This window comes from Dasypus novemcinctus, chromosome 2 (genome assembly GCF_030445035.2).
Source record: "Dasypus novemcinctus isolate mDasNov1 chromosome 2, mDasNov1.1.hap2, whole genome shotgun sequence".
Classification (NCBI taxonomy): domain Eukaryota; kingdom Metazoa; phylum Chordata; class Mammalia; order Cingulata; family Dasypodidae; genus Dasypus; species Dasypus novemcinctus.
The window spans coordinates 33,440,600-33,464,123 of NC_080674.1; positions in this window are offsets into that span (position 1 = coordinate 33,440,600).

The following is a 23,524-nucleotide window of genomic DNA, read 5'->3' on the forward strand; positions in this document are numbered from 1 at the left end:
AATACTCATGCATGTAACATTCTTGTCAACTTATTTTTAGCAATTTCAGAACCAGTTCTTACCTCCTTACCTAGAAGTCATAACTACATGGCAGAAAACTCCAGCAATAGAAATAAACAGGTATATTTTTCATTATAGTTTGAATGAATTGGTTTGGCCATCATCATTTGAAGAACTTAGTCCCTTCTTGCTCTCCCTAGCAGTGAATGAAACCATGTCAACAAATGTTATCCAAAATTCCCTTTCAAATACATTTGAAAAAGTGATAAGCATATTCTTTCCTTTGAACCATGAAAAGAAAGTTGCAGTGGTAACCAGAAATATGTGAACAGATGCTGTAAAAATAAAATACCTTCAAAAATATTTAATGATTTCATGGCCAGGCTTCTTTTATTTAGATGTTTGCAAATAATCAGTTTTATTTGGAAATATTCCTCATTTTCACATTCCAACAGTTTTGCTAGCTGCATTAAAATTTAAAGTAATATGGTATTTGTAATCCTTTATTAAAATCTAATCTCATGGCATTCTTGGCCTACTTTTAAAATTAAAAGTTTTCATAGTTTAGTGGAATTCAGCTAAAATTTTAGTGATTGCAATCTTTACAGGAAACTTCCCGTATTTATTATTTCACTGTCATCTCCTAATTCATATAGGTTAAAGAAGTTTAATAATATAACCAGAAAATCCTGCTACTTTCATTTCAAGAAGATCAAAGTGGACTAGAACAGCATATATAATATATAGTTATTCACAGATACAAGAGTAAAAGACTCTATTCTAATTAAAATACGCTCAGCATTAATGAAATTATTCCTGTCTTAGAAACCATTTTCTTCTCCTTTCCTTCCCTTCACTCTCCCCCAATATAGACACAGACACAAACATGCACATGGATTTAATGGTAGGATTCAGATGAGGATGGTTTCAGTGAAAGATATTGGGAATTAAGGAAAATTAAAGCATAAAACTGAAAAAAACTTTGAAGTTATATAAGCCTGTCACTAACTATTTGGTTCTGATCCTAAGTAACTGGTTGACTTTAGAAACTTAAGGAGTTTATAAAAATCCTTAGGACCTCTGGATTTCATTTTATTGTAAAAGAAATTATTTTCTTTGGGTAAAATGACCATGCTTTGTTTATTATATTATTAAATAGTAAACTCAAATTCATGTTAAAATACTAACTTTAAATAATACATTAGTTACATCTTTTAGTAATGATATAGTTAAGCATTTTAAGTTTCTTCCAAACCAAATATTTTCCACATATAATAAGAGATAAAGTAGACTTCCCCAACATCTGCATTCCCAATTATTCATAAAGAATAAACGCTAAGATGTCTATGGAGGGCCGCAAACTGAGTGTGGATGTGGAGGGAGATGGACAGATAAGGTTCTAGTAGGAAAACTGTCAGTGCCTGGCCTGGTTTACCCCACCTTCGCACTTTTTCTGTGTGAAGCTTGCCCACTTAAAAATGTGAGTTCAATTTTATAAGCGAGTCGTCTGCTGCATCTCTTCTTTGGGAAACTGCTCTCTGGGTACTGGACCAGCTTTTCCTGTATAAGCAGAGAGTGGAGACAACTGAAGTCTGACCTTAGTCAATAAATGATGATGCAGTTGCTGGAGTCAGAAACAATTCTCTGGAGTAATTTATAGCTGAGACAGAGGCGTCACCTAAAATTGTACTTTTGAGTGGTTTATTCTCTCTCCTGTTCTCCTTCCTCTACTTTCTTACAATTTTTGTCTAGAAGTGTTTCCTCAATTCACCATTTGCAAATGAATCCTTACCTAAGTATTGGCTTCTGGGGATACCATTTCAAAATAGATCAAATGGGACTTGGAAACGTTTAATAAACACAACCACTTAATCACTATCTACAAAATAACCATAGAATATTTAGTTTTATCTTTATTAAAACCACTTGAGCTCTTAAAACGTATGTGACCTAGAAGTATGGAACTCAAAACCCTTCATAGTATTGTTTTAAACTACTTTTCTATTCTTATCTACTATAATAATTCTAAATTTAATCTATGTTCAAGTCATTCTAAGATCTATTCCTCACATCCCCTGAATTATGCTATTTTACGTGAAAATCATTTTTCACTTTTTTCCTAGCAGTAGAAACGTATGTTTTGAGCCTTAAACCAAAAGTTATATATAATTGCTAATCGCCTTATAAGAATTACTATGAATTAAAACAGTAATACTTCAAAGTAAATTGTGGATGAAATGGAAGAGTTGCTGAAGAAAAGATTATCAGATAATTTTAACAGTAATAATGGTGGGGAAAGAATAAATAATAACAAAAACCAAAGACTAAGAATATTTTATGAAGTTATTAGTTTAAAGGTCACCATTAGAAAAATACAAATCTTTCAGAAATAATGAAATGACATCCAAAATCATGAAAGAAAAGTCTTGCTGCCCAAGAATGAGAGTTTGTAGTTCAATTTGAAGGAAGGCAGTATCCAGGTAAATCAAGAGAAAGAAGAGTTATCAGAAAAATATACCAAATCCAAAGAGCAACAGCAAAAGAATACAAGCTCAAGAGAAAAAATCTACCAAACCTGACACTGAGGTGACTAGAGGTTTTTGTTTGTTTGTTTGCTTGTATTAATGGCTATCATTCTACCCTAAACACAGTATAGCAAATTATTCTAACAATGAATGAAAAGATATGAAAAGTTATGAAATCTAAGCATAGAGATAGAAAAATAAAAAAGAATCAAAGAGAAATTCTCGAACTGAAAAAAAAATGTTATAATCCAATGTCACTAGATTGAATTGAGTAGAATAATGACGGAAGAGGAAAGATTAAATGAGCTTGAAGATAGAAATTATCTAATATTAAAAACAGTGAGAAAACAAAAGATGAACAAAGCCTAAAATATCTATCAGTTAATATCAAAAGATTCTATATATGCATCATTTTGAATCCCAGGAAGAGAAGGGCAACATGAGCGTAGAACTTTAAAGATGTCACTCTGTTAAGATTTCTATAGTTATCTTTTTTCTTTGTATGTAATGTACCCTTTTTTGTCTCTGATTGCCTTAAAGATTTTATTTTTAGTCCTTAAAAATTTGGATGTATTTGTTTAGGTCTGTTTTATTGTCATTGTTCTGTTTTAATTCTGACCTGTATTATCTGAACTTGATATAGCTCTGCCTTCATGTAGTTTGTTATTTATGAATAATTCTCAGTCATTATCTCTTCAAAAATTTCTTCTTCCTAATTTTCACTGTCTCTCCTTCTGGGACTCTAGTCATACACCTGCTAGATCATTTTAAATTGTCTCATAGCAATTGGATATTTTATTTATTGATTTATTTAGTTTGTGTTGATTTTTACTTTTTTAAAAACTTTTTTGCATTCAGTTTGGGTAATTTCCCCTAATCTACTTTAAGTTGAGTAATTCTTTCCTCCATTGTGCTATGGCTACTAAGGAGCACATTGATGGAATTCTTCATATCTGATGCCCTAATTTTTTTTTTATTTTTAGCAATTCCATATGAGTAATTCTAATATTTTTCATTTTTCTGTTGGTGTTAACATCAGTTTATTGATATTGTCTCCCAATTTCCACTATATCCTTTAAATTATAACTCACATTATTTTAAAATCCCTAGAGTGGGGCTATATGGCCAGAAGTTTTCTCTCAGTATTTCTGTTCTACTTTCAGTTTTCAGGCATCTCTCCTTACCTGTACCACACATGGAGTCAATTTCTTCACTCTTTCTCCTCTGCCAGTGCCAAACTGCTGTTCCTTGTTATATGATGCCCACTAGGCTTGTCTTGGATGGGGGCACATCACTTATTTCCCTTGTCCAGGCTGTCTTACAGAGAACCTGTGAGTCCAGTTCAGAGACACTGCTTCAACAGTATTCCTTCCCCCTCTCCCTTATGGCACCCAAATTCATATCTATGACTGGTCTTCTGTGAGAGAGTTTCATCTCCCTGAATTAGGAGACCTCTGCATGTAGTGCTGTAAGATCATGAACTCAGGAATGCTGTCTGCCTCTCCTCCAAAGGTAGAGACTTATTTTTCTTCTATCTTAATCACAGGAGTAATGGGTCTTAATCTTTGTCCTAATTTTGATGGATTTGCTGCCTCTCTCCTATTGACTTAATACTTTTCTCCATATGAGAGGAGGGTCCAGAAAGGGATGTGCAGTTTCATGCTACTCATGCAATAGTGGTGCATTTCCTCCTCCACACCTGTACAACTGAGAGTGGTGCCTTCCAGGCTCCCACTCTGCCCTCACTGTTTCCTGTGATAGCTGGTAAAGGTCTATGGAAAAGAGGCTCTGAGAAAGTATAAACTACTCTTGTATTTGGGGCCCCCAGAGGTTTTATACAGATAAACTAGCCCTAACTTGGCTCTAAGCAATTTGCTGTAACTTTCTGATCTATTCTGTACCATTTGTATGGTAGTCAGTGCCTCTTCCTGCCATGCTTTGTCACAGGTGAATGAGTCCTTATGTACTGTATTTCATACTTGAGTTTCAGACCATTGACTACCCAGGGACTTTTGCACTCTGATGGGCTCAAAAAAGTATGTGTAATTTATTGTGATTTCTCTCTTTGTTAGAGTTAGAGCAATGTTCTTTCTAGGTTTCTACATCTTAGGAAAAAATGTAACTAAATGCAACAATAAATAAGGAGGACAAAACATAATGATTGATAAATGTAATCCATCATACTAGCAGATAAGATGGAGAAAAATCATATGGTTATCTCAAAAGATGCAGAGAAAGCATGACCCATTCATAACACATACTTATAACAAATAGAATGAGAAAAGAACTTCTTTAATCTGCATAAAGCTATCTGAAAATAGGCTGTAACAAACATTAAACTTAATTGTAAAAGTCTGAAATCTTTCTCTCTGAGACTGGAGGAGACAAGAATGCTTGCTATTGCTATTTTTATACAGTATGATACTGGAGTTCCTAATCAATGCAATAAGAAAAGAGAGGTAAAAGCATACAGATTGGAATCACATAAAACTCTTATTATTCAGAGATAAAATCATTGCATATGAGAAAAATAAAAAATATTCCACTAATTATTAAAATAAGTGATGTTAGCAAGGCTGCTAGATACAAGGTCACTGTATTAAAATAGATAATGCATTTTCTTTAAAATATTCCATTTATAAGTGCTTCAAAACCCATCAAATTACAAGGAATAAATCTAATTCCTAAACGCCCAATGTAAAAACCAAAATATTTAAGAGAAAATTTTACAGGCATATATAAAGGTAAGGATATACAATTTCAAGACTTGAAATGTTAATAATTATACTAAATCAATTCTCAAATGTATCTATATATTGCATATATTAATTATCAAAATACCATCAGTTATTTTATAGAAGTTGATTAAAATTGATATATAAATGAAAATATCTAAAATAGCCAAGGGAATTTTAAAAAGAACAAACCTGGAGCAATAATATAATTGGATATTAGCTTATATAAAACTCCAGTGTGAGGACAGAAATAGAAGCCAGTCAGGCAAATGAGAGCCATAGACATGGTCAATTTCTTTATGACAAAGCTTGCACTTCAAAGCAGTAAAGAATGGCCTTTTCAATAAACTATACTGGATCAAAAGGATTTCCATATGGAAATAGAAGTAGCTCTTCATTACTACCTCACAGTAAGTGGTAAGTTAAACAAAACCTTTTATAGAAAACAGGGCAATATTGTCCTTACCTTGAGATTAGCAACTAATTGTTAAATGAGAAACAAAAATTATTAGCTTAAAGGGAAAAATGATGATCAGACTACAATAAAATGAGGAACTTTCATTAATCAAAATTATGGGAATGTAAAAGTAAACCATAGATTAGGAAAAGGTATTTACAGTACATATATCTGAAAAGAGATTTACATCCATAAAATTGAAGTTTTCTTAAAATCAGTTAGAGAAAGAGAGGCTGATCAATTCCAATTGTCAAAATAATTGAGGGGCCACTACACACAAAAATATATACACGTGTCCAAATACACAGTGGACATTGGAAATTTTTCTGTATTCCCTTAGCCATCAGAGAAATGTTCATTAAAACTACACTCAGATACTACTACAAGCTTCCCAGAAAGTCTAAATTATTGAAAAAAAATACTACTATGGTTTGGTGCAGATGTTGAACAACTGGAATTCTCATATTCTGGTGGTAAATTAGTATGCACATTTACATATATATACTAAAGCTAAACAAATATCCTGTCATCCAACCCCTCTACTCTTAAATATATATCCAAAAGAAATGTACAGGAATTCTGATAGTTGCTGCATTGGTAATAGCCAATAACTGAAGACAAAAAAACATCCTTCTATAGTAGAATGGATAAAGTTTTCTTGTTTCATAGTATCACAAGTTGAGTTCTCCAGAGGAAAATGCTGAAATGCAGCTTGAAGTGCCAGATGTTTATTATGGAACAGAACCTGTGAAAGGAAGGGAAGGGAAGTAGGATTTAACAGAGGAAGATGTTAAACATTGACGCAGGCTCGCTCAAACACGTGGGGATCTCAGCAATGTATACCACCCATCAGAGGTGTCTAAATTGGCTGAAATAGTGGGGACTATGTCACCTCAGTCAAGCTCAGTAATCAAATGCAGGCTCCCCTGAGAAGAGGGGCTTCTGCAGCTGAGGCAGAACATGAAGGAGCCAACAGCTGGAGGCCATTTGCTGATCACACTGCCCTCAGTTGGACATGGCTTCCTTGAGGAAAGATCTGGACTGTCCATGTCTATACCAGTGACTAATGGAATACATTATAAAACTATTACTATGGGAGTGACACTGATAAATCTTTCAAATATCACATTAGGTGGGAAAAAATACTGTATAATTCCATTTATAAAAAGTATAAAAACCGGAAAAGCTGAACTTGAATTTCAAAGCCAATATAATGGTTACTTTTGGATAATCATTCCTGGGGTGATGGTGATGTTCTGGTTATTGATTGGCTGCTTAGTACCTGGGTGTACTTTATGTTATAATTCATTAGGCATTACCCTTATGATTGGCTTACATTTCTGTATGTGCAATATATTCCAGGAGGATATAAATAAAAAATGGTTAATAGTTAGCACCCAATAATAGAGCAACAAAATTCACAGAATGGTTGATGCAAGAAGAGATACACAGAAAACCAGCTAATCACAGAAGATTTTAAGACATCTTTCATAATCTCAGACAAAATATAAAATATTGATAAATATTGATAATCTAAAAACATAATCAAAAGTATAAACATATGCGAGTGTATATATGTACACATTTATATATACATATATGCACACAAACGTTTGAACCAAGACAAAAATATGTATTTCAAATGCTCACAGAACAGTCGTTAAAAGACACCAATACAGTAGACCATAAAGAAAATGTCAATAATTCCCAAGGAATCAAAATAACGCAAACAGCATTCTCTAAAATAAAATTACACATCAGAAATGAAAAGACCCTTTCACTGGTGAATAAAAATGATCCTTTCAATCAAAGGGGAGATACAAAGGAAATTTGCTAATTTTCTTGAAAAAATGAGGTAAAAACATAGTGCATCAGAATCCATAGCTACAGCTATGGAATGCATATAAAAAATTCCATCCCCTTACCCATACATCATGAACAAGCATGATGAATTGAGGCTTGTCCATTTTTTTTCATCCTAAAATATTCTTTCTTCTGTTTCTTTCTATTGAAATCCCACCCTTCCTTTCAGATCCATCTGAAATTCATTCCTTCATTGAACATGCTTCTTCATTCTCAAAACTACGTTTGCCTTGATATCCATAGAAAAGCTAAAGCAATTCATTTACATTATGATTGATTTCAAAGATTTGGGTAAACATATGAATGAGCCTGTACAGCTTTATTAATATTTTTTTCTGTTATGCTTTGTATTGTGTTTAACTTTCCTTAATCCTCAAATTAACTAAGGACTTAGGCCAGAATTTAAGCATTTTTGAACATATTGGAAAACTCAGTATAATGCTTTGCTAATAGATGTTACACAGTAAATGTTTTAATCGCAGTTAAATTGTGTAAATGTGATTGTCCATTTTTATTCAACTAGTGTTTTTTACATTTTTCATAAGCAAAATGTTGATATATGCAATTACAACTATTATTCCATCATTTTTATTTCATACAAACCTCTCTGGACTCAAGGTTCAATGGCATACAATTACATACATCCTAACTCAAGTGAACAATTATAGTTCAGAACCAGCAGTCCTTAATTAGTTGTTTTGGAAAGATTTAATATTTTGGAGGGAGCAGCTGACACATCTTTCTCCCAGTCTCACTATTAGAACAGTGATCATTGGTGGAATTTAAGACTAACTTTGATGAGTATACTTTAGTTACTTATGAGTTTCTCTCTTGCTTCTTTTATCTCTTAATATTAGACTGATAACTTTTAATGTTATATCCTATTCTTTATAGTAGAAGCTCAGGTCACTTCAGGATGAATGTTCCCAGGTGCTTTAATAATTAGAAGAACGTTTCAGGTGTCTACATGCAAACTACTGATATAAAATCTAATATAAGTCAGCATGCCAAAAAGTGAACGGTGGCGGTATTCCAGAAAGGACTAAATTCATTGAGTAGTCGTTAATAGAGTTTTTACTCAGGGATAATTCTTCTCTCTCATTAATTCTCTCTGTGTCAGTGGCACTAAAAACAGTTCCCTCTAACGAATTATTGAATCAGCCTAGATAAAATAATATAAATGAACATATTAAAATTTCTATTAAATGATACAATCCTAAAGACTTTTAAAAACTCACGTATTTTGCAAAATAATTTTAGATAGCCAGAGAATTTAGAGACAAGAAAAATAAATACCTCTCTGTGACAAAGAATTACAGAGATATATTTGTTATAAATAAATGTGGTCTTGGTAACAGTGTAGGTTAAACATCTTGTCTAGATTGCAAGTATAGAGGAAGGCAGAAAAGTGGTTATTTCAAGTTGGTAAGAACAAGAGGTCATTTCTAAAATGAAGGAAGCTGATTTTCTTAGTTTACATAAATTAGTCAAATGAGTCACAAGTTAGATATTTATGAGGAACAAATTCATATTGCTATACTGGTTTTGATAGGTTCTTCCCACAAGCAAGTGAGAAAAGTATATTAATATGCTTTCCTCTTAAAAAAAATTCAAATATTCCCTGTTTTCCATTGCAAATATATACGGGTGTCGAAAAAACAGTAAATTTTGAGGTAAGCAAAATGTTGGTAGGAGAGAAATAAGGATGTTAAATGATTGTATTAGAGAAACAATTTTAGAGGCCCCTTTGTCTTTTCTATAACCAATATAAATAAAAATATATCTCCTTCATAAAATCCTTTATTATCCAAATGTCAGCTACCATTTTTTGAGTTATTTACTCCCAAATGTGCTAATGTGTTGCTTATACATTTAATAAATCTTATTTTAACCTGATAAAGATTGTTCAGGCATTGCTTACTAGGTTTTAAGGAGTATGGCTCAAAGGTCAGATGCACCAGTACTTGAATTACCTTCTTGACTTACTGTGTTGTCTTGGAACATTTAGTTTACTGCTTTGAGTTTCAGGTTTCTTATCTATAAAGTGGCCAGAATAACAGCTATCTTGCAGGCTTATGCTAAGGTTAATAAGATAATACATTCAAAGGGCTGTACAGAATGTCTGGCTCATATTGATGCACAATAAACAGAAACTTCTTGTTACTAACATAATTATCATAAACCTATCCTTATTATGAAATACTACATCTGTCATAATATCCCCTTTAGATTCTTCTGAAATTGTCTTTCATAAATACCCTATAATTCCTCTCTTAATACAATGTGTACTGAGGTTATAACCCACAAGAACAATAATCTAGAAGAGATAAAGAGCTTCCAATAAACATATAGGAAAAATAAACACTCTTTGCAATGGTAAAATAAATGGCTTTTGAAGTTTCCAAAATTAGTAGTCCTTTCAAAGTTTACTTGGTGGAAATAGATGAACCCTCAGTGTAGTCATATAAAATAGCAAAATGCATAAGTTATGCTTACCATATATTTGACACATGAATGAATAAATGAGTGAGTAACCTGTTAAATATTGCTTCAATATGCTTTCCTTCATGCTGCATTAGACACAAACTCCTCCAGTTTCTAATTGTGAATTTGGGGTTAAAATAATTAATATGCTAGTTCATAGAGGGTTTTTCTGTTGGTAGTTCTAAACAGAAGAACTGCTTTATATCCACTTACTGTTTTCTGTTTTTCTTTTCTTTCTCCTTAAAGAAATTCTGCAGGTTTAATGATGCAAACAGTTAATGAAATTACTAAAGTCTATTTTTTAGTCATCAAACTATGTATTGTTTTTATTTTATCATAAAAACAAGGATGTTCACTGTTAGAGAAGTATTATTAAAACATTAGGTTAAGATACCTGAAAATTTGCTCAATTAGTGTTACAATCTTATATATACCTCAATCTCTCTAATACTTGTATGTTTACCTTTTAACTGAGAGTGATTGACAAGATGTTACTAATGATGGGTAATAAAACATCCAAGTAGGAGAGAATTTTAAGGAAATCATTAAGTATAGTAAAATATTAAATGAGAATAAGTAGCATATGAATGTTTTGCTTTTCTCATTGGCAGTATACAAGTAACTTTCTGGATCTGAAAATTTCTCATGTATCTAAGCAAACCAGTTTTTCATCCTCTTCCATTCACTTTTCCCACAATCAACCAGACCATCTTTCTTTGTGTCTGCTCCCCTGCAAGCAGATCCCAAGATAGAGATCCAAGCACATGTAGGTTATTTGGAAGATGCAAAAATTAATGTCAGGGGATTGCAGAAATAAGACAGGAAAGATTAGGAACCCAGAAACGCAATGACCATCTAGAGTTTATTCATAGTAGAAAGAATGAGATATTATATAAATCACAAGGCTCATAATTATTCAATTCTAGAAGAAAGGGGAGAGGGACCTGGAGAGTTCATACATCAGTTCCTTCTCTTCATGGGTTTGACTGCCCTGGGAGTGTAATTCCTTGGCAAGCAGGCATGACCCAGCATATGAGAGCTTCAGATAAAAGCCCACCAGAGCAAGTGGGCAAGGGAAGATCCAAATGCCATTAGCAGGGAATTCAAAGCATATGTGAACCAGACTAATAATAGGAAAGAAGGCTCATTATCCCTGCAAGTGTCCCAAAGATGATGATAAAGTGTGAGACACACACACACACACAGAAAAAGGGAAAGAAGGAATAAAAGGAGAACTCAATTGGCTTCTTTTCACCTAAAATCAATGTCATCTTCCCATTTTATAATGATAACAAGAATTGAATTGTAAAAACACATCAGCATCTCTTCACTCTCTCATATTTTGTTATAAATTTATAGACAGATAGATACACACCTCAATATTTCAGAGTTCAGCAAAATTGTATAAAGGATGAAGGCTAGTTTGTAGAGAAGGGAAATAGAATTCTTGTTAACTTCAGAGTAATTGCAACTCTGCTTTATTTTCACATATTTTAATTGAAAGTATGGATGTGAGAAAATTTTTGTCCATAAGCAAATTATACAGGAAAAACTTAATAGATTTAGAAAGAGACCGACAATTTGCTCTGTGGAAACATTGATGATACACTCCAGTGGATGATTTTGTGTTTTCAGTTTACACATTCACATAATACTTAATAATAACAGGTTATTCCCCTAATAATTATTTTTATCTCTTTCTCTTCTCTAACATCTTAGAATTTTTAACAGAAGTAAGTATATCTGCATTATAAGCCACTGAAGTGGAGAACAAGTACATAGACATAGATGCCTAACATCTCCAGCAATCTTAGCAGCCACGTCAATCCCTTAGATTATGATGCATTCATGCTTATGAATGTCTGATGTGCTACATTTAATACTGTGACAGTTTGAATTTGGTGAATACCGGAAAAAAAAGATAATGTTCTTGAATAATCCATCCCTGTGGGTGTGGGGCTCTTTTGTCTGGACTATGTCAGTGAGGCATGACTCAGGTTGGGTTTCTGCCTTCTTACTGGAACTTTATATAAACGAAGACAAAGGGGAAGTTGTCATTCTGACAGGGCCATGTGAGAGACACTCAAGGATCATTAGCAGCTGAAACTGAAGCACAAAGAACCCAAGAAACTGGGCCCATGGAGCAGCTCAAGCCTGCAGAGACTAGCCATATGCTTGACCACTCATATCTGATCAGGAGAAAAGCCGAGCATATAAGACAGAGAGGAGGCCCAGAAAGAGACAAGCTTTATACTGATTGCCCACAGCTGAGCTCCTGGAGACAGTAGATTCTAGAGGCGGAGACAGGGGCTTCAGCAGTGCTTACCACCATCTTGCTTCACCACCATCACCAGTAGCTGACTTTGATGAGACAGTTTCTCTGATGGTGCTTTGACTTGGACATTTCATGGCCTCGGAACTGTAACACTTCCTGATGATAAAATTCAACCCATTTCTTGTACTTTACAGCGGCAACCCTGTGGCAAACGATAATATACCCACCTATTTAATTCATAGAAACCTCAAATATCAACAGGAAGTTGAACTATGGCTAAAGTGGGAGTAAATGCTTGCAGGCTTTAAAACATGTCACAATATTAAGAAAAAAACAGCTCAGATGATTAAAACAACAACGTGGGAATTATTTATAATACTTGTATTTTATTTAAAAATTTTAACAATATAATTAAACCTCAAAATCAACCCAAATGATGCCTTCTAACAAGAAATAGTCCCTATTATCTGTTGTTCTTAAACATTACCATTTCTGGTCATTTAAGCTTTTATCTACCAATGCATATACTACACTAACACAGGTTGCTCAGAATAGCGACATAACTGCAAAGGATGGATACATCCTCAATCATCTTATAAAAAACTTTTTATTTTAGAATAATTTTAGACTTACAGAAAAGTTGTGAAGGCAGTACAGAGTTCCTGTTCTTCACATATCTAGTTTGCCCCATCATTAACATCTTGCATTACTGTGATACATTTGTCACAAACAATGGACCAAAATTAGACATCATAGTTTATTCAGAAACCATTTAGTCTTTCCCTAATCTCCTTTTTCTTTTCCAAGATTCTATCCAGGTTATAACACTGTGTTTAGTCATTATGTCTTCTAGTCTGCTCTGGACTGAAAGAGTTTCTCAGATTTTCTATATTTTTAATGACCCTGAATTTTTAAGCACTGGTCAGGTATTTTTAGAATGTTCCTCAATTTGTGTTTGTCTGATATTTCTCTCATAGATAGAAAACAATTATGATTTGGGGAAGGAAGCACAGAGGTAAAGTATTGTTCTCATCATATCATATCAAGAGTATATGCAATGATTTGTCACAGATAATATTAACGCTGAAAACCTGGCAGAAGTAACATTTGCCAGTTTCCATTGTAGAACCCGACCCCCCCTTCCCTATTCTACTCTTCGGAAGCAAATCACAAAGTGCCACTCACCTTTAAGGGGTGGGGAGTTAAGTTCCCCCTCCTTGGGGGAGATGTACCCATATAAATCATTTGGAATTTTTGGTACTTGAGAATAGTCTCCTCATTCTGATTTATTTATTCATTCACTTGTTTATGTTAGTAAGGACTCATGGGTATATATTTTATACTTTGAGTTATAGTCCAATAGCATGTTGTTATTTTGTTCAAATCATTCCATCTTTGGCTATTGGGAGCTCTTTGAGGTTGGTTCTTGTGTTCCTTTACCTTATCTCCATTGTTTTGTTTTTCGAGCGCTCCCTTAAACATATTTTAAATATTCAGTTAAGCTAACTCAGTAGGGATAAAAAGATTGACTAAACAGTACAAGCATGAAACTGAAGCTGTTATTCCATAAGCATTACAGTTCACCTAGATGCATACCTCATTTCTACTTGTGCATAGTAGATGCAGATCTTGTTTTCTGAAAGTATCAAGACATTTATAATGCTATATATTTTCCACTACATTTTGACATTTAAATTATTTTTAAAATAATTTAGATTTCATTTACCCTAAGCATGGATTTTAATTGTTTTAAATATTTAGCATGTGCACTTTTGATCTCCACAATGCATTTTCAACACACAGTAAATGGGGAATTTTATTTGAAAAGCATCAGTCCAGCAATAAGACATCTGTGATATTTAATTAAGTGGATTTTTCAGATAAATTAAACTTTTGTTTTCAAGATACATTCCATGGATCTGCACTCCTTAGATAACTTACATTAAATAATGCTTAATTAAATGAATAAATAAATATTTTTTAAAAAATCAATCAATATAGGTAAAACCAATGTCCCTTGACTACCACCCCAAAATCCAGCCCCACTCTTAAAAAGTAATCACCATTATCAGTTTGCTTTCCTACTTTCAGATTGTTCACTGTATTTACATACAGAGGTAAGAGTCTAAGGAATCATATAGTGTTGCTTCTTTGTGCATTCTAAATAACTTTTCCATGATCATTATTTCCATCTGTGAAATTGTATAATAATATGCTTGTTTTATAGGTCTTTGCAATGATTAATCATGTTAATATGTTTGGTGCTTAGGGCAATGACTGGTACATAGAATCGCTCAATAAATATTAGCTACTATTAATTTTTGAAATATACTGAGGATATTCCTATTAAAAATACACAAATACACACCTAATCCTTTTTAACCATTGTGCTATACCATATGTTGTGTGTCTGGTTTCTTCAAATATTCCCCTATGAATGAACGTTTACATATCTTTTAAACTTTTTAACTATTTCAAATCCTGTATGATTATTGTGAAAGATGCCTTGCAATACATTCTTGTGAAAATTTGCCTTGAATACACATGTCAGTGTATCTATAAAGGAAATGACTAGATTAAATAGCCCTCTTGCATACCTATTGCTGTTTATACTCAACATTTATGTGGAAGCTTCCTGTATTTGATATACTCACATTTTCTATCTTTTGTCATGCTGATGCTTAGGCAAAGGTATTTCTTATTTCAGTTATTATTGCCTTGATTAACAGCAAAATTCAGCACATTTTATGGGTTACTAACGATTAGCATGTCCTGTTCAAGAAATTGTCAGTTTGCATTCTTTATTTCTTTTTCTATACAGATTTTTGTCTTTTTATTTTGACTTGCTATACAATAATCCCCTATCAATTTCTTATTTATCAACTTTCTTATGTAATGGTTTTCTTTTTTGCTTCAAAATTTTAAAGTATGATGTAATTGACATTATTGATGTTTCTTTCTTTTTGCATTTAAGCACTGTGTTTAAGATATTTCTTACTCAAATGTCATAAGCTTATTTTCCTATTCTTTCTTCTAATATTTAAAGTATTTAGTCTGTTTTTTCTTTAATTAACCAGGAATTGATTTTTCTGAATAGTATTTTACAAGTTTACATTTGTTATTTTTCAAATAACCAATTATCTCAAAACCATTATGGATTTGTTCATTCTTCTCCTGTCTTAAAATGTCAATGTTATTGTAAATTCTCAATCTGAGTTCTTTCTGAGCACACTATTTTGTTCTACAACTTTTACAGAATTATCTTGGCAATTTACTAATGACTTTTATCTTTCACATGAGATTTAGAAACAGCTCATCAGGTTATATGAAAATATGTGCCCAAGTCTTAACAGCATTGCACTGAATTTATGTATGATTTAAGAGAGAAAAGATAAATTGCAGTACCAAAAATTTCTATATGGAAATATGGTATATTTTTCTATTTGTTTGGGGCTTATGCTTATTAGTACATTATAATATTTCTCTTTACATGGATCTTGTACATTCTGATTAGCTCTACTTCAATTTGTTCTGTAATAGTTAATGCTATTTTAAATGGAAAATTCTTTCTATCTCATTTGTGCATTTGTTATTGCTGATTCATAAAAACCCTGTTAAGTTTTATGTTAACTTGTATCTGGTCACATTGTTAAACTCACTTATTTTAAAAGTTCTCAACTGATTCTGCTGCATTTTCTAGTTCAACCATCATATTGTCTACAAATAATGAAAAATATGTTTCTTCTAATTTGGTGCTCTTATTTCTTTTTTATATTATTTCTTTAACTAGAAATCTAGTGACATTTTATTGTTGAGTAGATTTAGTGAAGCCAGGCATTTTCCCCTACTTTTACTTAATATGGATTGTTTTTACAGTTTATTAAGCATGATTTTTCTAAAATCTCTCATACTCTCTCTTTCTATCAGTCTGTCCCTCTCAAGCAAATACACCCATATCAGAAATGAGTATGGCATATTCACAAATATATCTGAATCATCTACTGAGATTAATTCACTTTCTCTTCTTAAATATATTAAGTATTTTCACAAATATTATTTTTAATGTTGAATCATTTTGTTATAGCAAGGCAAGAATGGGAACCCACTTGGTTATAACGTATTACTCTTAATGCAGCAATAGACTTATTTTAATAAACTTTTATTTAGAATATTCACATCCACATAGATATATGAGGTTGACCTATGGGTGTTGTTGATTTGTTGCTTGATTTAAGGTTAGCTTGTTTGTTTTCCTTTATTGATGTATTTTCTTTTGTGCTTCTCTTACCTAGATTTGATACCAGGAATATTAGTCTCATAAAATAAATTGCGTTGCTTCTTGTCCTCATTTGCATCTGTAATATTTTATACAATTTGGATATTATCTGTTTCCTCTGTTAAGATACTAGACATCTGTCAAATCATATGAGTCAGGTGTCTAATTTAGGCATAAATCTGTGACTTCCATTTCTTTCTATGTTGTTATGGATTCCCCAATTTTTCTTGGGCAAATATTTAGCATTTCTATAATGATAGAATATTACCTATTTTGTCTATAATAAAAATAAGAGAATTAAGATTTAAATATTAATGTCTTGATTTTTTTCTTATTTGAAACTCTCATTAGGCCTAATTTTTCATTCAGAATGTTTTTTTAAAAGCAGGGTTTTCTAATTCTATTTTTATATTATACTTCTACCAAGTCTATATTTTATCAATGTGTAAACTAAAATACTGTCTGTACTTTTCAATATACTGTACTTAGGGAAGGGGAGATATATATCTGAATCCCTTCCTCACAACATACAAGAAATTCAATTCTAAATGGATTAAAAATCTAAGTATGAAAGGTAAAACAATAAAATCTTCAAGAAAAACATAAGAGAGCAAATCTATGACATTTAGGTTGACAAATATTCATTTTACAAGATACATACAGAATAGGTTAACCATTAAATAAATGATAAAAAATGTATGATGTTAATATAAAGGCACAAGAGTGAGAGAAGATATTCACAATAAACATGATGACAATGGGCAGATCAAGAAATTTATTTCACAAAGAGGATATATACTGAGAAATAGATACACAAATTTTAGAGTAATGGAAATACAAATTAAAAGTTTATTTTGAGATACCAATACATGTCTACCATAATATTTTAAGTGAAAAAATTGGACAATATCAAGTTCTGGTGAGTATAAAATCTTGTTGGGAGTGAAAATTGGTCCAACCACTTTGAAAATGTTCATTAGAATCTACTAAATCTACACAAATGCATAAATTATAGCCCAACATATTCATGTCCAGTGATATACTCAAGGGAAATGTGTACATATATTTACCAAAATTCATGTAATAGAATGTTTTCTGCAGTAATATGCATAATAATACCCAACTGTTAACAGGAAGGTAAATAAATAAATTATGGTTAGTTTATGCCATGAAATACCATCAGCAATGAGAATGAACAATTTACAATTATGTGCAACCAAGCAGGTACATCCCACAAATACAATGTTGGGTGAAGAAGAAGACATAGTAGATTATTTCTTTTATATAAAGTTCAGATCAAGTAAAATTTATTTATAAGGTTAAATAATGCTTACTTTTGACAGGGGTACATTGACTGGAAGGGAGAACTTGGAAAGCTTTTGGAATGAAAGTTCTGTTTATTTATCTGGATACTGTGGACAAAGATGTTTCATTTAAGAAAATCATTGAATATACACTTAATGGTATGTTCACTTTCTCTAAGTAGATTATACACTCATAAAAAAAAAATAACTCTTAAAAATAAGCCACTATAAAAAAGACAGAGAACTCCAAGTATTAGAGTGGCTATGGAGAGAAAGGAATACTTATTCACTGTGAGTGGGAGCATATAATGGTAAAGTCATGTAGAGGACTGTTTGGCAGTTCCTAAAAAAGTTAAATATAGATTTGCCATGTGACCTGGCAATACCCATAGAACTGAAAGCAATGAAACGAACAGACACCTGCACACCATGTTCATAGTGGCCTTATCCACAATTGCCAAAAGATGGAAACAACTAAGGTGCTAATCAGCTGATGAATGGATAAACAAACTGGGATGTATACACACAATAGAATATTATGCAGTGGTAAGAAAAAATGAATTTGTTAAGCATATGACAACATGGATGAACCTGGAGGACATTATGTTGCATGAAACAAGCCATACACAAAAGGACAAATACTGTATGATTGAGCTACTATGAACTAAATATGTTTTGTTATCTCATGGAGTTAATAGCTTGAATATTCACCAGAAAATACAATGAAGTTAGAGAATGAAAAGCAGAGGGTTAATTTGTACAGAATTGCACTAAAAAGATGTGTGTTAATTATTGGAAATGAATAGAAAAGGCAAAAGTACAATATGTTTGTAATCAGCAGTACTATCATATGGGTGTGAGAGTGGTTTAATGAGAAAGTCTAAGGCCATGTATATTACTAAAAGAAAAGCTAAAAAATGTAACATGGAAATGCATAGCATAGTAAATCTGCATGTGAAATATGAACATGGTAAAATTGCATATGTAACACCATTTTTCTTTGAAACTGAACTAATATATGTTAATACTACAAGATGTTAATATCAGACAAAAAAAACCATTATGCTAAGTGAAAGAAACCAGACACAAAGTACTACAAATTCTTTGATTCCATTTATATAAAATGTAAATATAAATCAATTTATAAAGATGTAATTAAACTAGTGGTTATGTAAGGCTGGGGAAGGATACAGGGATGGAGAAGTGACTGCTCAAGAGTGTGTTTTTTCTTTTTGGGGTAAAGAAATTGTTCTAAAACCTTTTGTGGTGATGTATGCACAGCATCGCAATTATACTAAAATCCATTGATTATCCTCTTGTATAGATTATTTGGTATATGAATATATCTCAATTAAACTGTTTAAAAATAAATAAATATATGTGCAAGAATAGCCAGAAATAGCAGCTATGTATGGTAGGAGAAGCATAGAGAGATTGAGAGGTGAAGAATATTCTTGTTTTTTTGTTTGTTATTATTGTTACTGAAATAATGGAAATGCTTTGAAAATGATTAAAGTGATGAATGTACAACTATGTGGTTATACCAAATAACATTGATTGTATACTTTGGATGAATTGTATACTTTGTTATTATATATCAATAAAATTGATTTGCTTAAAAAATAATCAATTTTTTTAATTTTGGCAATTATTGACTATTTCAATAATAGTGTCTATTTTAATCACATTACCTTCAGAATTTATCTTTCTGAATGACAAACTACTTTCATTCCCTTTTCTATTTTATTTTGGTAGCTTCTATTTATGCATGTATATAATTATATTTGCCTTTGTGTTCATCTTTTTGTTTTCTTATGAAGGCATTTTTCCTATAAATTGTTATTAGAGAATTACTTTGGTTCTGTATTAATCACTGTTTCCTAGGTTATGAGGTGTAATAAAAACTCTAAATCTATAGATTTCAAACCAGACATGTGGGAAAGAAGATGTGGCTCAACAGACAGAGCATCTGCCTACCATATTAGGAGGTCCAAGGGTTCAATACCCAGGGCTTCTGGCTTGTGTGGTGAGCTGGCCCATGTGCAGTGCTGCTGCATGCAAGGAGTGCCGGCCCTCGCAGGGATGCCCCCATGTAATCTTGCCCCCTGTGCAAGGAGTGGCCCCTGCACATGGAGAGCCACCTTGCGCGAAACTGCAGCCTGCCCAGGAGTGGTGGCACACACACAGAGTTTATGCAGCAAGATGATGCAACAAAAAGAAACACAGATCCCAGTGCCGCTTGATGAGAATACAAGTGGACACAAAAGAACACACAGCAAATGGACACAGAGAGCAGACAACAGTGGGGGAAGGGAGATAAATAAATCATTAAGGAAAAAAAAAACAGACATGTATGCGCCACCCATATTATATGGCAAGTCAGCTGTGTCTTTCCTTGGTTTTGTTGCTACTAACTTCTCACTGGAGGCTCTAAGGTATAGGAGTAGCTCCTATCCTGAATGATACTCTCTCTCTCATGGTAGTAAAGGAAAGAAACATGAGACCAAACCAAATCATCCAAACATTTCTAACTTCTGCTTAGTTGTAACATGTTATTGGGCAAAGCAAGTTACATGCACACTCCTGACAATGAGATAAAGAGGATACTACTAGCTTCCAAACATGGGAAATATATTATACATTTAGAAGGAAGGAAGAGGAAATGGAGTAAAGTAAGGAAAGTGAAACTGGGTCTCATCTCAGTGGTTGTATCTGTAGAATTTTCATTGTTTTTGCTTCTTCGTTTCATTTTCTTTTTTTGTAGGATAGTTATTTAAAAGAATGTGTTTTAATTTTCCAGTGCAAAGACTTGGGAGTTCTAATTTTATTTTATTAATGACTAGTCTTACATATTATTTTCAGATAATATGGCTTGTTTTGTGTATTTTTTACATATTAGAAATATATATTTGTGTCTCAATGAAATTTTTTATTTTTATTATTTTTATTGTATTTGTCATTTTTATTATTTTTTAAATTATTTTTATTTGTTTTTGGGGTTTTTTGCCTTTGACTGTGGGGAGGTTTCGGGTCACAGAAGGGTCACAACTGTATCAGTGGAGGATCCCTGGCATGGGGTTTCATTGATGGGGGGATGTATGTGGAGGAGCACATTTGGGGCATGCCTCTACAGCATATGAATATGTTCAAGTGGTCATGGAGCATTGTCTTGGTGTGTGGAGTCCCACACAATAACTGAAAGAGTATTGAATTCTATCCTGGGAAGTCCTGCTACATTCTCTAATCCAGAAGCAAGAACCCCCTGAGTAGATGGGCAATTTCTAGCAAAGGAGAACAGACCATTACACCAGGCTCTTGACATTGATGATTGAACTTATGAAACTTTTCTCATGAAATAGAAACTTAGTCTAGTATTATTTATTGCCTAAGAATTACCTCCTGAAAACCTCCTTGTTGCTCAAATATGTCCTCTCTCTAAGCCAAACTCAGCATATAAATGTAGTACCTTCCCTTGGCATGGGGCATGACTCCCAGGGTGAGCCCTCCTAGCACCAAGGGATTATTATCAAGCATCAACTAGTGATGCATTGGGAAAAAGACCTTGACCAAAAGGAGAAGATATTAACATAAATGAATTTCTATGGCTAAGAGAGTTCAAAGTGAGTCCAAGAGGTCATTCTGGAGGCTACTCTTTTACACATCTCAGCAAGATATCATTGACTGCCACAGTAAACAGTGCCTCCTCAGGGCTCTAGAGACATCTATACACTATACACAGGGCATACAATCTCAGGACTTAACACCCTGTCAGTGGGGCTTACTTTGGAATATGTTCCCAGTGTAACAGATTTAGAATCATTTATAATTTCCCTACACATGGCTCTTCTGGCCCTTTTATTTCAACCTACAATTAGGACTATACTTGTTAAATATATGTCCCAGAGTCTTAAATCTTTAGTCTGTTCATATGCAGTTGAGCCCAAAATCTCAGCAGAGTTGCAACATCTACTTTCCAGTTCACTGGATTCACTCAGGACGACTAACAAAAGGTTGGTGATGGACAACCCATTCCACAAAACAGAGATTATTTGCAACTGCAAGCAAGACAGTTCCAGACATCTGCCTCGTAGAATTTAATCCCCTTCTCAATCAAAATCAGAGTGGGAATCACCATCCCCAAATCCTCAAGATTAAGGAGTGAACAAACATAAGGGGGGAATGGAAGTATGAACAAAGTAGACTTATTATTATTCTAGCAATGGAAGAACTTCTATCATTGATATAAAGGCAGTAGCCTCCAGAGGTTCTAATGGGAGGGAGAGGGAAGAATAGGTATAACATGGGGACATTTTTGGGAGATTGGGATTGCCCTACATGACATTGCAATGATGTCTTGTATCCACAAGATATTAAACATTTTGTCAAAAACTATAAAATTATTCAGGGTAATGTGTAAACTACAATGTAAAGTATAGTCCATAGTTAGCAGTAATATTTCGATATTTGTTCATCAATTGCAACAAATATACCACACTAATGAAAAATGTTGTTAATGAAAGTGTGGGAAGGAGAGGAGATGGTATATATAAGAATCCACCTGTATTTCTAATGTAACATTTATGTAATCTAAAGCTTCTTTAAAAATAAAAGATTAGAAAAATAAAAATAAATAGATATATTTACATATTAAATCTAAACAAGGTTTTCTTTCAGATCCAAATAAATGGCAAAGTTTCATGTGTATTCCATATGTTTGTAAGGGCTTCTTGTTCTCTTTTAATATGCTTGCTTACTATCAGTTTTCCTGCCATATATATTTTTTTCTCTTTACCTAAAACCTTTTCTTACTTTCTCTACCAAGATGGAGTGTTAACCAGTTATCTTAAAGGTGAATAAGTTTATTCAGGGAATTCATCACAGAGGCCCAGCAAGGAATAAACCTGGAAAAGCTCCCACAGAGGGAAAACACCATCATTTGGACATATATCACTGAGCGATCCAAAGACAGATGACAACTGCACCAGGCAGGTAAATTATATCTTACCCCAACACCACTCTCTTAACCTTGGAAGGCTTATAACCGCTGATTGCTAGGAATAGGAAAGATATAGCCTGAAAACCAAGAAGAAATACAAGTCATCCTTCCAAACTGGAATCAAGCTAAAGATGAGTTTAGAGGAGAAATAGAGAGGGAGATGAGATAGGGGGATTTAATTTGGTGGAAGTGGAAATTTTTTTTTTTTGAGTTCCCAGGGCTAGGGGCTGGGGTTTGAATCCAGGACCTAGTATGTGGAAGCCAGTGCTCAACCACTGAGCCTCATTGGCTACCCTGAGTTGGTTTTTCTGTTTGTTTACTTGTTGTTTGCTTTAACTTTTTTAGGGGGCATCAAGAACCGAACCCAGGGCCTCCCATGTGGGAAGGAGACACTCAACCACTTGAGCCACATCTATTCCCAGAAGTGGAATTTTTAACACCTCTAAAATATGGCTATTAATAACTGAGAAAATCCAAACATAAGCTATGGCATCTGAACCAACTATTATGTAGTCTAAGAGAAGGAAAGGCCAGTCCAACAAACCAATTTGAAGGAGATGTAGATTAAAAAACAAAAATTAAATTAGTTTCTGCTAACTTCAACAAACT